The 15,856-nt window shown below is 46.0% G+C and overlaps 1 protein-coding gene across 1 annotated transcript in view; it reads right to left on the reverse strand.

Annotated features, from left to right (window-relative positions):
* CTNND2 (catenin delta 2) overlaps positions 1 to 15,856 on the reverse strand; it is a 3,070,130-nt gene that overhangs the window by 1,124,463 nt on the left and 1,929,811 nt on the right. The gene's annotated exons all lie outside the window — the stretch shown is intronic.

A 15,856-nucleotide genomic window follows, 5' to 3' on the forward strand; every position in this document is an offset into this window, starting at 1 on the left:
TTATTATGTGAGCTTTTGGCTGTCTTTTAGGACAGCGAGGATAAAAATGCATGCACTGCGGCCATACTTCTGAAACTTTTTTTGCACATGTAAAACTGCGTACGTTGCGTGATTGAACAAGAGGACTGGGGACAAATTCACGATCTTCTTTAATGTTTTGCCCCAAAAGGGGAGCTCAGTTGCCGGTCTGAAATTGTTGAGCCATCATATGTGTCTGGACATGGCTTTTTAACAGAGGGTTGATACATAATTTTTGGGGCTTTCTAGGAACCTTTTCCTCTTCCAGTGAGCAATAATGATTTTACCCAGTGACTGGGATATGAGTCGTTGTGATTTTGATAGAGAGGCTGGGATTGGGTCTCCATCTTGAGGTGAGGGCTGCAGGTTTCTCAAAGAACTTTCTAGAATGCTGCCCGGGTGGTTCAAAGAAGCCCCGGGGAACCATATTACCCTGTAGCTCTGCTTGAAAGTACTGTACGGGGTCATCGTGATGTTGCTCATGATCTTTTGTGTCTTGTCAAATAACTTTTCAAATAAAATAGTGTTCTCTCAATAGAGAAATCATTTTTTTTAGAGTCAACTTTTACATAATAATGAGCACTGCGTTTATTAAAAATAGAAACAAACTTTCTATGGATTTCCGCAGGTACTATTAATGTCATGTGAAGTTTAATGGTAATATTTGTGAAAGAACTTGTACAGTGCACCCCAAAGTTTCAGGGAAGCAACACATTTAAGAGAAATACTGATATGTAGTTTTGCTGTAGGCTCCAGGGAAGGCCTGCACCACACTGGAATGATAACACTCCTGAAAGGCTAACCCTTTACACCTTGACATTATAAACATTCGAAAGTAGCAGATGAACGCGCGTGGTATCAGGGGGTGTACTGTTTCTATAAATGTGTCTTGTATAATGCAACTTGACAACGTTTCGGAAATTTCTTGATGAAGAGGTTAGTCTGAAAGTACTCCACATTGATTGCTTGGGCAGCTTTTAAAATTGTTATTTTTATAAAAAATAAAAAAATACAAGTGTCTATTCCCAATTGCACTTAAGTGCTTGCATTTGATTACTATTTCCAAATCAATTGAGCCTCTAAGTCTAATGAATGATTTCTGTCCCTGATTAAGTAATGTTTTCTTTCTTTCCTTACTGCACAAATGCCTCTGTTCAAAGGCTGCAGAAATGAGCAGGGACACACGTCAGTATATATGGGACTTGGTGCTGTGGTGGCGCCCTCTATGTTGATTTAAAAGTGAACAGATGGGTGCCTCTGAAATGGCACTTTCAACCCCTGAGGGTCATTATGACACTTTGGAAGGCAACGCAAGGGAGGTGAATCCTGTGGCTCAACGAAAATGCAAACAAAATTACTAGGTACCATCCTCTCCATTGAGTGTGAAGAGCACTTTTGAGTAGCGGGAGGTACTGATTCCAAGTTCACAGAATTAAAAGAGACCTAAATAAATTACACGTTGAATACAATTGAATTAGGACACCATTGCTTGGGGGGGGGGGGGGGGGTTCTTGAAAAATTACTCTGTGAAGCTGAAGATACCTTCAATTGGAATCTTTCAGCAATACATGGGTTGTTTAGAAATAGCTAAACGTTTTTAGCCCTCAGAGGGCCCTAACCCAGTTACAAAATTACTGAATTTGTTGCTTATATCAACCAGAGGAGTGGGGGAGTGGCAGGGAAATTTAGAGAAGGGAAAGTTTGCTGTTTGAGTCAAAAGGTATAAATGAGTCCTTACTGCAAACTAAAGTCAGTGGGGTTTGTGGAAATACTGGTTTAGATTTACAAAAATGTGGGTAGCAGTCTGTGCAGCACTGTGTGATAATCTGCGGTGCTGTGTTGGGTTAGTGGCAAAAATTGTGCAGTGCCATATTTCCAAATACTAAATGTTGAGACAAACAATGCATTGTGAAAAATGCAGTGCTACCTTGCATAAATGTTAAAAAGTTGTGCAAAGCCATATCTGTACAGACTCACTGACTGGTGATGTCTATATATGCGCTCTTGCAAATAATGCAGTTGTGACGGACAACTATGCGTTTACCCCCAATGCAAAGGTGAGGCAATGGGGTGTTGCTTGACGTCTGAATTCTAGGTACACCCTCCAATACAAATGTGTATGCAATGATAAACACACCGCTCAAAGGTAAACAGAGCAACATTTTTTATTTCGGGGAAATTACAAAATATGCATGGGGATATCCTGGTGTATTCCTCTTGCCCATAGGGTTGCGCCTGGTTTTATTTGGAGCGTACATTTTATGCAAATTCCTGGTGTGCTACTATATTTAAACTTGCTTTGCGTGAAATACTAGACCTGTTTGCGCATTTCCATTCCTCGTATGTTTCCTGTGCATTCATGTTAGAGGTTTGATTCCAATCACATCACGTATTTGGAAAATAATCTACTTGGCACAGGAAAGTTAGTCGACATTGCTACTTGTGTCACTCACCGTCATGCGTTGCCCACATGTGGTAAAATCTGTGATTATTGTAGCCCCTATGGCATGGATAAAACGTCAAAATGCCAAGCACCAACTTTTATGAGTTCAAACGTGTGACGAGCAGAGCTGTCAAGTTTACCGAGTCCATGGATGACGAGCTCACCAAATCCATGCTTTCTCTTTCCTTCCTCGACCGTCGACCCCCTGACCTCTTATGTTCATGCCTGCTAGCCCCAGAGATCGAAGCATAAAAACTGGGCTGAGTGGATTATTTACTCATGGAGTGGGGAAACTTGAAAGCGTTGCAGGAGGTAATTGTACAAACTCAAGCCAGCTGTTCTAGAGGTAAAGTATTGGTCATTTTTAGTCCCGAAAAGCATTATTCTGGTACGCTTGTAAAGTGCAGCAGCAGGCAGCACACATAGCACGAGGAAACAAGCATTTACAATGCAACGGTTTCGCCTTCGGAAAAGTTTGAGCTATTGGCATTGTAAATGACAAACTTTTTATTTATGTGTTGGTTTTGAAAACAGATAAATAAATGGCATTCTCATTTACAATGCCAATAGCTTACTCTGTCGCAAATGCAAGTCGTATTGCATTTGCACACACACACCCACACAAGAGCCCCCCACACACACACACACAAGAGCCCCCCACACACACCACACAAGAGCCCCCCTCACACACCAGAGCCCCCCACACACACACGCAAGAGCCCCCCACACAAACACACACACGCAAGAGCCCCCCACACAAACACACACACGCAAGAGCCCCCCACACACATACGCAAGAGCCCCCACACACACGCAAGAGCCCCCCCCCACACACACACACGCAAAGAGCCCCACACACACGCAAAGAGCCCCACACACACGCAAAGAGCCCCACACACACGCAAAGAGCCCCACACACATGCAAAGAGCCCCACGCAGAGGTCAGGGGTGGCACAGAAGCAGAGTTTCACCAGCTGAGGCTCGCATGAAGCCTCTAGCATGAAATAGAGGGAGGGTAAGGGAGAAGTGATGAAAGAGAGGAGGTAAACAATGAAGGGAGAGCTCCATACGTGGGGCGGGGGGTCGAACTTGGCCAGAGGTGGAGGAGGTGTACCCCAGATTCGAGGGACTGCCCCTTCCAGCAATCTAGGAAGCTCTTTTCAGGAGAATTTGTTTGAAAAAGCAGGTGGAGCAAGTTGTTCCAAGGGGAATAGCTGTTTTTATTATTACTGCTGATAAGTTATCTGTGCCACCTGCTCTTGTAAGTTTTAGCATCTCAGTTGTTTTCTTAATGATTGGTATTGAGAACCCCTCTTTGATCTCTTTATTAGCACGAAATGTTATCAGGCTATAAAGTAGTGTCCTCCAACAGTGAGAAATGCCCTGCGTGGCCGAAACAGTTCGGTGTGACAGACTGGCTCTGTTTACTTAATTAAATACCTGAAGTGAAGGATTTCTGAGTGCGGCGTATTTTTGCTAAAAAAAAAAGATATATATATATAATCCTGCTATTGTTGTATACACACAGCTTGTCAACTAGTAGCAAGGTGATCCTCATAGCTATATGCATTGCGTAACTCATACAAAATCATTATAGGTTTCTTTGATGGAGACAAAATGGCACACACCGTTTACAATGCAGTGAGAGACTGTCGACACAATGGCCACTGATGCCTGGAGCAAAATAAGGACGTGTATTTTGAATGCATGGACAAGGAAGGAAGCAGAATCCTGCCTGTTCCACCAGATTTGTTGTGCAGCAGATTTAAGGGCCCTGGCTCGATAAAAGAAGGGTGTGAGCACCGTAATGCAAAGGATTGCTAAAAGTGGCCCATATAGTGCCTGAAGTGGTGCTTACATGACAGTACTCTACTCTGCTTTAACAGGTGCTTTCTTGTGAAATGCTACTGTTATACATGGCATGTCACTCTGCTGATGTGTACACATGTATCATGCCACCTATTCCACACAGATATATGTAATCAATGCCAACCGTAGGTTCTTCCAACAAGATAGATGCTCACACAACACTGGGTTTTCACTCAGGTCTGCTTCCACTGTCCTGATTGGCAGCTAGTTTTCCAGGCATCATTTACAGTGGATTGTCTTACGCTATAAGAGGCTAAAGGCACAGGGTTACAAGAACGAGTATAGCTATCAATAGTTTTCAGGTGCAGTGGCACCGAGGCCCAATGGTACATTGAGGACTCATTCTCCTTGTTTACATTAGGGCCAGAGGAACGTTTGCCATACCACAGGGCACATACCTCCAAAGACCTAACATGAAGTGGACACAGCAAGGCCGGAGATGGTGCTGCAATACGAGGAGCGTTCTCCTTCAAAGTAGTGCTTTATTGTCATAATGGAAGGGTAAGAAAGGGTCTTGCATGCAGAGTGGAAGGTGAAAAGGGCAGAAAAAACGAATATCCTACCATGGAAAGCCACTCTAGAGAAGATGCAGCATAGAAGCAGCTCCATCCATCACAGGCTTGAGATGTACGAAATAAGCAGCACTATGTCTGCCTCCATCACAGGCTGAAGATGGAGAAAATAGGTGTGTTTAAAACGAGCAGGCTGACAGCATCTGTGTAACGTGTAAGGTCGGTGAGTACATGTGAGTTGGTGGGAGAGTCGTGCGATGGTGTCGCGTTATAGGAGGTACGGTTAGAGTGTAAAGGGACTGGAAAGGACAGTGACGTGGAATGAAAGTGGGAGGGCTGGTTAGGTGCAAAGAGAGGGTGTGGCTTGAGGAAGACGCATTGTATAAATATGCATGAAAGAAGGCCAGCATGTGTGTGAGAGAAGGGCTGCCAGTCCCAGTTATGTTCAGGGAGGATGGGGCAATGGCTGGTGATGCATGTGCGGAGGGTGGAGTGTGCAGTGTTGTGGGTGTAATAGTAGAGGATGTGGGCTTTGCCGTGGCTTTGGGGCAGGCATAGTCAGCAATCTATGAAGCGCTGTGGTTAGAGGAGGGATGGTTCGTTGATGTGCATTCAATGAGGAGAGGGTTGGGTTGTGTGAGGAGGTAAGAGAAACGCAAACAGTGTGCAGTTTTCATGTGAGGAGAATGCCTGTTGTACCACGGAAAGGGAGAGAGGGGGAGAAAAGACAAGGAGTCACGCACTACTAGTGAGACGGCCCTAGCAATAGTAGTGAGAAGGCCTTAGAGGAGTCCTCTGGGAAGCTGTGAGAGCTTTGAGAAGGTAAACAGCGACTCCCCCTAAAGTCCCCTATGAAGCGTCCAGCCAGTGCCTGCTGATGTACATTTCCACTGTCCATTCTCAGAGCACCCTCCCAGCAGCTACTGTACATCACCCACTGGAACGCCATCCATATTACCAAAACGACTGTTGCAATGACCCGTTAATGCTAATGTATAAATCATGCATGATTCACATAACATACTTCCTCTCTTCAGCGGGTGCGGGGTGGAAGGCGATCTCCCCCAGCTTCTGGGCCGAAGACTCACCCTCGCAGGCACGGCCCCCGTCGCAGCTCCCACTGGCCTCCGCTGACGTCGAGGGTTCCCCCGGAGTCAGCCACTCACAGCGCGGCTCCCGGGGCAGATCCTGATGACGCGGCGAGGCTCCAACCAACGGCGGCGCAGCTCACGGGGACAGGCCCACTGCAGCGGCCAATCAGAGCGCGCCTCTGCCGACGAGCCTCCGAAAAGCCACCAATGCGGTCGCAGCCCCTTCGTGCCTCGGCCAAGGTGCCGAGCAGCTGCCGGTTGACCCCCGGGCGGGACGGGATACCACAATTTGTGAGGACACGGGGGGGGCGGGAGAGGACGAGGGGGGCGGGCGGGAGAGGACGAGGGGGGCGGGAAAGGACACGGACGTCGGGAGGGAGGCGGGAAACGTGGGGACGGCGGGAGGAGGGACACAAGGCAGGACAGCAGCAAGCCCGGCCCGGCCGGAGGAGACTCGGGGGCGTTCCCGGCGTCGCGTGACGTCGGCAAAAGCCAAAGAATCTCGGGAACGCCCCCGTGTCTGGTCCGGCATTGACGGACAGGCCCCTCGTCCAATGGCTAGGCTCCATTTATGGAGCTAGCCAATGGGACGGGGGGGCGTGTTCCAGAGTGCTTACTGTACTCAATAGATTTCTCTGGAGGAGGAGCCTAACGGCTCCGTCCCCCAGCGAAACCTAAAAAGGAGAATAAATAAAGCTATTCCTCCTCGTACACCTCACCTGAGGAGGTATTGCAGTTAGAATCATTCCCAGACCTACCGGTATAGGTACATTTGGGAGTGCACCAAAACACATGGGTGGATACACGGGAGCACCCACGCTCCACCTATGGAATGCCTCCCTGAGGCAGAGTAACGCAACGCAATGATTAGCACTGCTTTGTGTTACTCTAGAGGGCCACACAAGGTTGTCTTGTGTGGAGTGACAAATCTGAATTAGCAGTTACTTCGCCCTTGCACTCCCTTGCGTGGCGCAAAGGCGATGCAACGTAGTGATAAATCTGCCCCACAGTACAGACCATGCTGCTTAAAGCACGTGTTACTTCACTGCACCTATATCCAAGTGAATCATATTTGGGGCCTAGCATCCCTTAGGGACCCTCTTTAGTACCCATGCCCTGGGTACCAAGGGTGCCATTTACTAGGGATTTATAGGGGTGCCACAGACAATGCCAATTGGATTAGAATTAGTCATTATCTTTTTAGGGAAAGAGCCCTGGCACTGAGGTCTGGTTAGCAAGCCTCAGTGCACTGTCAGAGTTGAAAAACCAGCATCTAGTAGCTAAAAAATACAAGAAGTAGGGGGCTACTGCAACAAAAACCCAATTTCCTACAACTATGATATGCAGTAATAAGGATCAATTCTTCGGAGTGATGGGTGCCACATTTGTGATGCCAACACATCTAGCAGTGCTAGGTATCAGAAGGGACACATTTATCTCTAAATGTAACCACGTTTTCTATAACATGGCCCTAATGGCAGCTAGAAAGGATATCTCACAGCTGTAGGGTAGCCACACACACCTACCACAGAAGCCTGGGGAAAACATGTAGGGGCATATTTACAAAAACTGATACATCGGTATTGATGCGTCAATTTGTTGCTCCTGTTGGAAATGTCATAACAACACAATGGATGACCTGTATTTACAATACAGTGCTCTATTGGACAAGGATTCCCAGATGTGTCAGATATTCTGATGCATCTTTTGGCCCTAAAATGACAGATTGTTGGAGTTGGTCATAAGACTGACGCAACTATAGCAATGCATCAGAACACAGAGGCGAGTCCCATGTTAAAGGTCCATCGTCAATCCTTACGCCTAGTTTGAGAAGGTGTATGGATTTTGATGCAGTCAAGTCGTAGAATGACGCAGTGAAAAGCTGTAAATTTCACTGCATCAGTTCTATGTGGCTTTTAACATGGTAATGCCTATCCTGCATACAGTAAACCTGGTGCAGGTAGAATGTAATGCAGGCCTCTACAAACTGACACATGGGGCCCAATGGGTCCGTTTGTAAATATGGAGCAGTGCGGAGCCCTAATTGTGCCGCAACCACGCCCCAAAATAATTATGCTGCAGTGGGGCTAGCTCCTTGTAAATATGCCCTGTATACTGCTATTTGTTGGCAGAGGGCTAGCACAAGGAGGTTGAGGATGACCCAAGAAACTCAAAAAGATCTGTAAATAATGGTGGGAGTTTCGCAGCCTTCACTGAATGGCCCACGGGAGGACCACCTGGGGTGGTGTTTAGACTCATATGCAGACCACACTATGCAAGCACAGTTAATAATTCATGAGCGCTGAATTCCCCGTTATGAACTGTCATAGGGAACGAGAAATTTTTTTGGAAGAACTGCAATGATATTTCCGCTGTTAGGTAAATTGGCAAACCACAATCTGAATGTAAATGTGTTACCTGACACCCTACTGTCGAACTGTACCTTTAATAAATAAAACAAATACATTTTTTTTCTAAAAAAATAAAAATAACTGTGCTATGCAGAACAAAAGAAGCACACTTTTTGTTACATGAAGTATACACTTGTAGGCTTATTGTTTGTGCCATGCAACACTGGATGTTTTATATATTCTAGGCGTTAGAAGGCACAGTTTTTCCAAAAGGATGTGCCTGCGCTTCCATGTTTAGCAAAACCTCTACTTGACAGGGAATAACATGTTCCATAGCACCTGGTAAATGAGCATATGTTTGTTTCTTAAGAAAGCCTTTTATTTTGCATAACAGGGGAATCCATTTTACGTCAATGTATGTTAAAATCACAAGTAGCGACTTAGCACTGCCACAGAATGTGCTGCATGACTTGACTTTTATTGTTGTACTATTTCAATCTGTCTTACTGAAAGCCCCCCCCCCCCCCCTTCTTTCCTCCCCCTCCCTCTCTTTGATCAAGTGATGCAAGATGTTTAAGTAGTAAGATGGTAATTCAGACCCCCGGGGGTTTTCAATTTTCTTTTTACCTTGAACAAAGGGGTCATGAACTCCTGATTAAGAACTTAGGGGCCTATTAGGATCTCATGCGGATCGCCACCGCCGGCAATCAGCCCGCCAAATGTTCCTGTGTCACCCCCGCCATATTATTATGGCGAGAGGCACCGCAGCATACGGAAAGACCGTCAGCCGCTTTTCCGCAGGTCTGATTGCCGGCCGGGCGGTAAAGGCACACAATGTGCTGGCCATGCATTCATATTATGATGCCTGTGGTGGAATGCCTTTCCATGGCGGAGACTCCGCCATGGAAAGGCAAGCGAGAAACCACTGTGGAGGAACATTGCAGGCCCCCGGGGGGTGGGTGGCTGCACTGGGGGGTACCAATGGTACCCCCCATCATTGCCATGCACAAGGTGGCAGGCATAACACGGTGCCTGCCATGTTGTGCATGGCAATGCGCAACATGGGCTTTAACATTGCGGCGGGTGCTGCTCACAGCACTGCCCGCCGCAATGTTAAAGTCGAGGATGCGCCCGCCACCCTGGCGGGCGCATCCCAATTGGCCTGGCGGGACCGCCGCACCTCTGGCGGTCGATCCCGTGTTCCGTTACTGTGGCAGGCGAATAAAGTCCGCACACCATCGTAATAAGCCCCTTAGTGAATGGTTCCTTGCCTTACATGCTTTAGCCAGAACTTGCTGAATAGTATCAGGCTGATCTCCTTGAGATTTCAGCTGAGTAATTCATATCTAAACACATACACATTAGCCTGGCATAGGGCTATGAAGACTTGAGGCAACGGTTCTACAGGTCTGCAGAAAGGATAACACCTTTCACACAAGACTTTGTGGGTTACCCAGATTCCATTGCAACTTCATGCCTGCCTCTAGGTCAGCAAATCCACTGAGAATAGCTCCTAGTTAGAACACACTGAATATCCCTAATGGGTTAACAATACAAAGGTAAATAAAAAAGAATAGAGAGTTGAGGATTACTTAAAGTTGCAAGTGGACAGGGTCATCAGTAAGAGTGACTGCCAGCAGTGAAGGGCCTCACCCAAATAATTTTTTATCAGGAGGTTTAATAAACAATGTGCAATCCAAGACATTTACATGAATACGACTAAATCTTGAAAATGTCTTAACAGCTTACAGAGATCTGAGGAAACGTAGCACATGGTTAAATTCCCAACACAGGACCATTGTAGGAAGCTGGCTCAGCATATGCTATATTAAAGTAAGGTATAGTATGCACAGGGACCAGGGCGCCTCCAGAGCTACATCAGAGGCTAAATTATCTAAATACTAACCGTTCTCTTTGTGGTAGTATGGGCGAGCAGTTAGGCTTATCCAGATAGTGAGTTAAGCATTCATTGTATTTACTCAATCAAGACTGAAGGTACACACTCAGACACTGAATCCAGAATAATTGGGTAAATATAAAAATTGTACACTTATGTTTTATTTTTAGAATCAAGCAGGACTTAGCACCAGTAAGTAAAAAATACTCTCAAATGCTGGACTTCACAAGGAAACGCAGTTGTGGTTGAATTGCAATAGATATAGGTTGGTATTGATTCAAAAGCACTTTACATCACACAATAATTACTTTTACAATACTTTTCAGTTACTTTTAGATTACTTTGAGTACTGGAGGTGGTGTACCTGGATACCACACTTAACAATCTCACAATTCGAGGTAAGTAAGACTTTTCTTGGCATGAGTTAAAGTTACTGTTTTTCTCATGCAAAACAACCATTCAACACTTAAAACATTTTTAGGTTCAAAATCCTATAACATGGGTTTCTATGGGAGAAAAATGGTTATCCGTTTCACAGGTATGTAAACGTACTACAAGTGGAAGTTTTGGGGGTTAGGACCAAGGTTCCCCAAAGTCCAGGTAGGCACTTAAATTGCACCACCAGTGGCACTAGGCAGCCGGGTGCAGAATGCCAATGTTAGCCATTGGAGCTAGGGGGCACCTCGGCTGGGGGCTGCTCACAGGCAGGCCACTCGGTCTCTGGAGCCAAGCTTCTAGAGTTAGGTCAGGGCACAGGGGGTCCTAGGTCAGCACCAAGTCCACATCACCAGTAGCACAGGACCAGCCGGGTGCAAGGTGCTAAGTAGAGGTCTGGAGCCCGATGGAATCCTATGGACGTTGACGGTTTTGGATTTTGGCTGCAGGCTCTGTCTACTGGGATGAACCAACAGCAGGACAGGCACGTTGGAGGGATTGGGATGTAGGTGCACCTTAGGACCTCTTCTCCAAGGCGCAGGGCGGCCGGATGCAGGGGTGCCTTTTGAGGTTGGAATTCACCTTACCCAGTCACTCGCGGTTGGGGAGGTCTTTGTGCAGAGGCTGCAGGTGACATCAGACAGTCCAACCCACGTTGGACTTGGACTCTGGAGTGCGGGAGGACCTCGCTGGGACCTATGGGCAACTTGGTCTCAGGCCTCAGGCGACGGGTGCAGTGGTGATTCCAAGTGCCTAGTTTCTTTGGCCTGCGCCAGGTTCAGTGTTTGTTTTTGGAGTTTCTTGGGAGCAGAGTTGCTGTTTGCAAAAGATCCTATCTTTATTGAAGGCAGTCAGTCCTCTCAGGTGTTTTAGAGGTCGCTGGCAGCTGGACAAGTCGACTTTTGGCGCAGGATCTCCGGAAACTGCAGATGGACCGGTAGGGCTGAGGTCAAGTCAGTTCTTCTTTGAAGTCTCCTCTGTTGTGCAACTTCTTCCGTCCTTCTTCATAGGTTGCAGGAATCTGCCTTCTGGGTTGCCCCCTAAATACTGTATTTAGTGGGTGTTTTAGTGGTCTTTCGATGTGATAGCCAATGGGCTACTGACCTTAGGGTGACTACATCCTTGGTGTGCTCACCCCACATGGGGGAGTGGGCACAATCCCCAATCCTGATTGGAGAGTGCCTGCCATCTGCATGATAGTGGGCACTCAAGAGTGGGCTTCACCTTGCCCCCCAGCTGAGAGGTGGGGTTGACAGGGGTGGTACCCCTTCTGGGCTGTTCTAATTTTTTTCCTCCTATCTTCCAGCCGAAAAGGGAATGAGACAGGAAGAAGGCATGCTCCTGATAGCAGGAGAGGTTGAGGGTTGTGTTGCAAAGGCCGCAAGGCCTTTGAAGCTCGCCTGCCACAGATGGCTGTTCCTGGCCTGTGGAGGTGTGAACACCTCTGCCCAGGAGAGGCTTTGTTTCTAGGCCCAGGGAGCAATGGTTTCGACACCAGGAGTCCAGGAACTTGTCTCATGGTGGCAGGCTGGTGTTTACCAGTCAGAGAATCCACCAGAGGCTGGTTGTTTTTTCAGGGGGCTTCTCTTAAATGTCCTCTGAGTGTATTATATAATAAATCCAACACTGGCATCAGTGTGTGTTTATTATGCTCAGAGGTTTGCTACCAAACTACCCAGAATTCGGTAAAGTCATAATGGTGCTGTGGAGGTCATAATGAAAAACTCCCAGACCATATACTCTTTATGCTTTACAGCACTTACAATGTATAAGAATGGACTGAGACACTGTAGGGGTACAGTGCTCATGCAACTCCACCAGTGGTATAGTGCACCTATCTAGAGGGGTGACTTACCTATACCACAGGGAGTGGGTAGCAGGCATGGCACACAGGTATGTGTGCCATGTCAACTCTTCACCAAAACATGCAGCCTGCAATGGCAGTGTGCATGGGTTAACACCATCGCTGCTTATGGTTTTCCCCTCCTGTGCTGGGTCCCGAGTTATTCCATTGTTCATGACGAGCTCAGCTCGTCATGAGCACAGCTCAAACGTGCCTCATGACGAGCTGGGCTCGTCATGTGCATCGAAGGGGTTAAGGTACAAGAACTCTAAGGGTTGCACAATATGTGCTGCAGCCCTCAGAAGCCGTCCCTGGTCACAGTGCCCTTGGTGCTAGTGGCACCTTTTACAAGGGACTTACATGGGGCTAGAAGGGTGCCAATTGTAGGTACAAATTAACAGTTTTGGGAAAGAACACAGGCCCTGTGAACCTGATTGCAGGGACCCAGGCACATCAAGTCAAAGTGCATAGGAAATCTGGCAAAAAGTGGGGGGTTTACTGCAACAGAAACCCACTTTCCTACAACCCTCAAAACCTAAATCCTTTCAAGAAACTTTGGCACCACTCTTCAATACTGCTTGTTTCAGTTTAAGGATCATAAATGGTGCATCAATTGAACAAGGGATAGGTCTCTCACTACCCATCTTCCTTGCTTCCTCGAGAGTGTCTTCAGTGCTCTTTCTGTCCCTTCCTTGTAGTGGAGACTAGGGCTTGAAGTTTCACATTGTTCGCACCACAGGTATGGTGCATGACTATGCAGGATCTCATGCGGCTCAAAAACTCCTGTCAAGTCAGTAAATAGTAGCTGGCCATCATCCTGGGTCTCAAATTCTTGGGATGTATGACATTGTAGGAGACTCCAGGCGTTCATTATGGGCAGTGTGTGGTCACACCTGATAGAGTGTGGAGCCTTGCAGAATGACAGTGAGGGAGATGGGAACTATATCTCAATGAATCTTTAGCTCTCCTTTTGAGTATTCTTCCATACAGACGATTCCTCAGGCTATGCTCCCAAATTACTCAGAGTTCCAGTTATTCTGTGGGTCTAATTGTATCTGGCAGCTGTCACTCATCCCACAGTCTCTATCACCAGAGCTCCTAAGGATGCCTCATGTCACAAATGGGCATGAGAGCTGTTTGTGGGGTTGCATTCACTGGCCAGGCTTGTTCTCTAGGGTGGTGCAAACACCTCAAAATACCAGATTATTTCTCAAGTGTTTGAATGTTATTATTTTACTTTCACACACTATCAGTTCTGAAGGTAAGTCATTGTTATCTCATTTTGCATGAGTGGTGGCCCCTGATCTTGGCATGAGGTCAGGACCTTGCCCCATTGTTAAAAAAAAGATATGCACATCTTTGCATCGTTAACTGGTTACGAATTATGGGTGTTATAGGCACTGGAAGGAAGGATGTGGGATGCTGCAGCACCTCCAATATAACCATCCTGGAGCTCAGAAGGTGAGTGAGCAATGTGGGTGCCCTTAATTTATGCATATTGTCAAATTTTCTGTGCCTTAAAAGATAGAAGTCACATGTCAGGCTATACCTTCTAATACATTGTTGACTATTTTTTTGGCATGGATATTGGTGTTTTCTTTCTCTGACTACAAATTCGAGAGAATTTTGTAAAGTGAACTATGTGACAATCTTGCTAAGTGCAGAAGTGTAAAAAGAAATGATGTAGGCTGTGAATTATTTAATACACAACCACATTTAAATACTTGTAAATAAATTGTATACATATTTCAAAATATATCAGCTGTTAGGAAAGCACATATTAATCATATTTTTTTTATTCGAAAGTGTGATGAAACAAATATTTTAGTAGGGTCAAAGTACATCAAAACACTTCACTCGGTGATGTGCAAATGATAAATATTTGCTGAAACCCAATTTCCACACGTTATCATTCGTACGCTATATTGTTTTATCATTGAAATTGCATGTTGTTACAAATTTAGTGCCATTTCAGTGGATTGAGTGAGTGATGTCAATAGATGAAAGTGTGCCCCAAATTTCACTTCTGGCTACATTCTAAACCTTTAGCATTCTCTGGCTGAATGTGTGTGGCCCATTTGCTACACTTGTTCTTTGTGGTACACTCATCTTTTTTACTATCCCTGACTTCAGTGATGTAACATTGATGGCAGCACCCATACTCTGAAAATTGTTCCAGAGCCACTGTGGGTGTCTAAACAAGTTTAGTAATATTAAAGGCGTTTTCCTTTGCAGGCCATAACACTGGAGTCACTTTCAGTAGGGAAAAGCACGTACTTTGAGAGTTTCTCGTCATTCCGACCTCAACAAGCATCTTCCTCCCAGCCACTGTTTCACCCCAGTGCACAGAGTTCCTAATTCTATTTCCGAATGTAACTGTCCGAATGGATTTCCGGTTGTTTCTTCCACTTCCGAAGCTCAGTGTGAGAAATGATCCCAGATATCATACTTAAAACCTCTTCCCTTTAATGCGCACTGCGTTATCCTACACTGGATGTAAAACATAATTCTATCAGTTTCTCACCACCGAAACAAACCCTTTGGGATTCCACGGCCTATTACTCGTCTCAATGTCTCGCGTATATTTCGCCTTTCTGAATGCACATTATTTGCTCATTAGTCTGGGCGCCGCCAGCATGCTTTCATGCCCCCAGACGGTGCTCTTGTATGCCACTGAAGCCCGCAGCAAACAGCGTTCCATTCCAGGTCGGACCCGACTGGGAACAGCAGCAACCTGTCAGTGAGATGGCAAGCACCCGGTCTGGCATTACTCGGCAGCTGTTAAAGCAAGCTTTTGACTTATGTTTCGACAGGCGCTGAATGTAAGCAACAAATGTATTTTCAATTGCTTGTTGCCAACAGCAACACAAATTGAAATGTCAGCTTTCAAAACTGGAGTGATTTAATTTCGCATTTTTATGCATCACAATCCCACGTAAAAGGAAGGAAGACTTGAATACGCAATGAAATGCACCGGTTGGACAAACTGAGAAAAATCTTTCAAAAAGAGGTAAGACATACAAACGCACAAATGCCAAGGCCACAAGAGTCTGCCTGACTAATTGGCACATCTTTGCGTTACGCCGCTATGTGTAGGTAGCTCAAAAAACCCTCCTTCATTTGCAGCGAAGGGAATTAGCAATCTGTGTTCATCCCGAAAAGTGGCATTTCTAACTGCTTTGATATACATGGAGATGAGACAGATTTCAGAATGACCCTTCCTCTGAAACTAATAGCTAACTAACATATAGTTGCTCTGATTCGCAGAAAGGGCAAATATGCAAAAAATATACATTGCCACTAAACCGAAATAAGCTTTGCTGCCAATGTCCTCTATTACACACAGCAGAAGCATTTCTTGACTATAAACTGTACAATATGTTCTGAAATGTCTGCA

The sequence above is a fragment of the Lissotriton vulgaris genome, chromosome 4_1 (assembly GCF_964263255.1).
Source record: "Lissotriton vulgaris chromosome 4_1, aLisVul1.2, whole genome shotgun sequence".
Taxonomy (NCBI): domain Eukaryota; kingdom Metazoa; phylum Chordata; class Amphibia; order Caudata; family Salamandridae; genus Lissotriton; species Lissotriton vulgaris.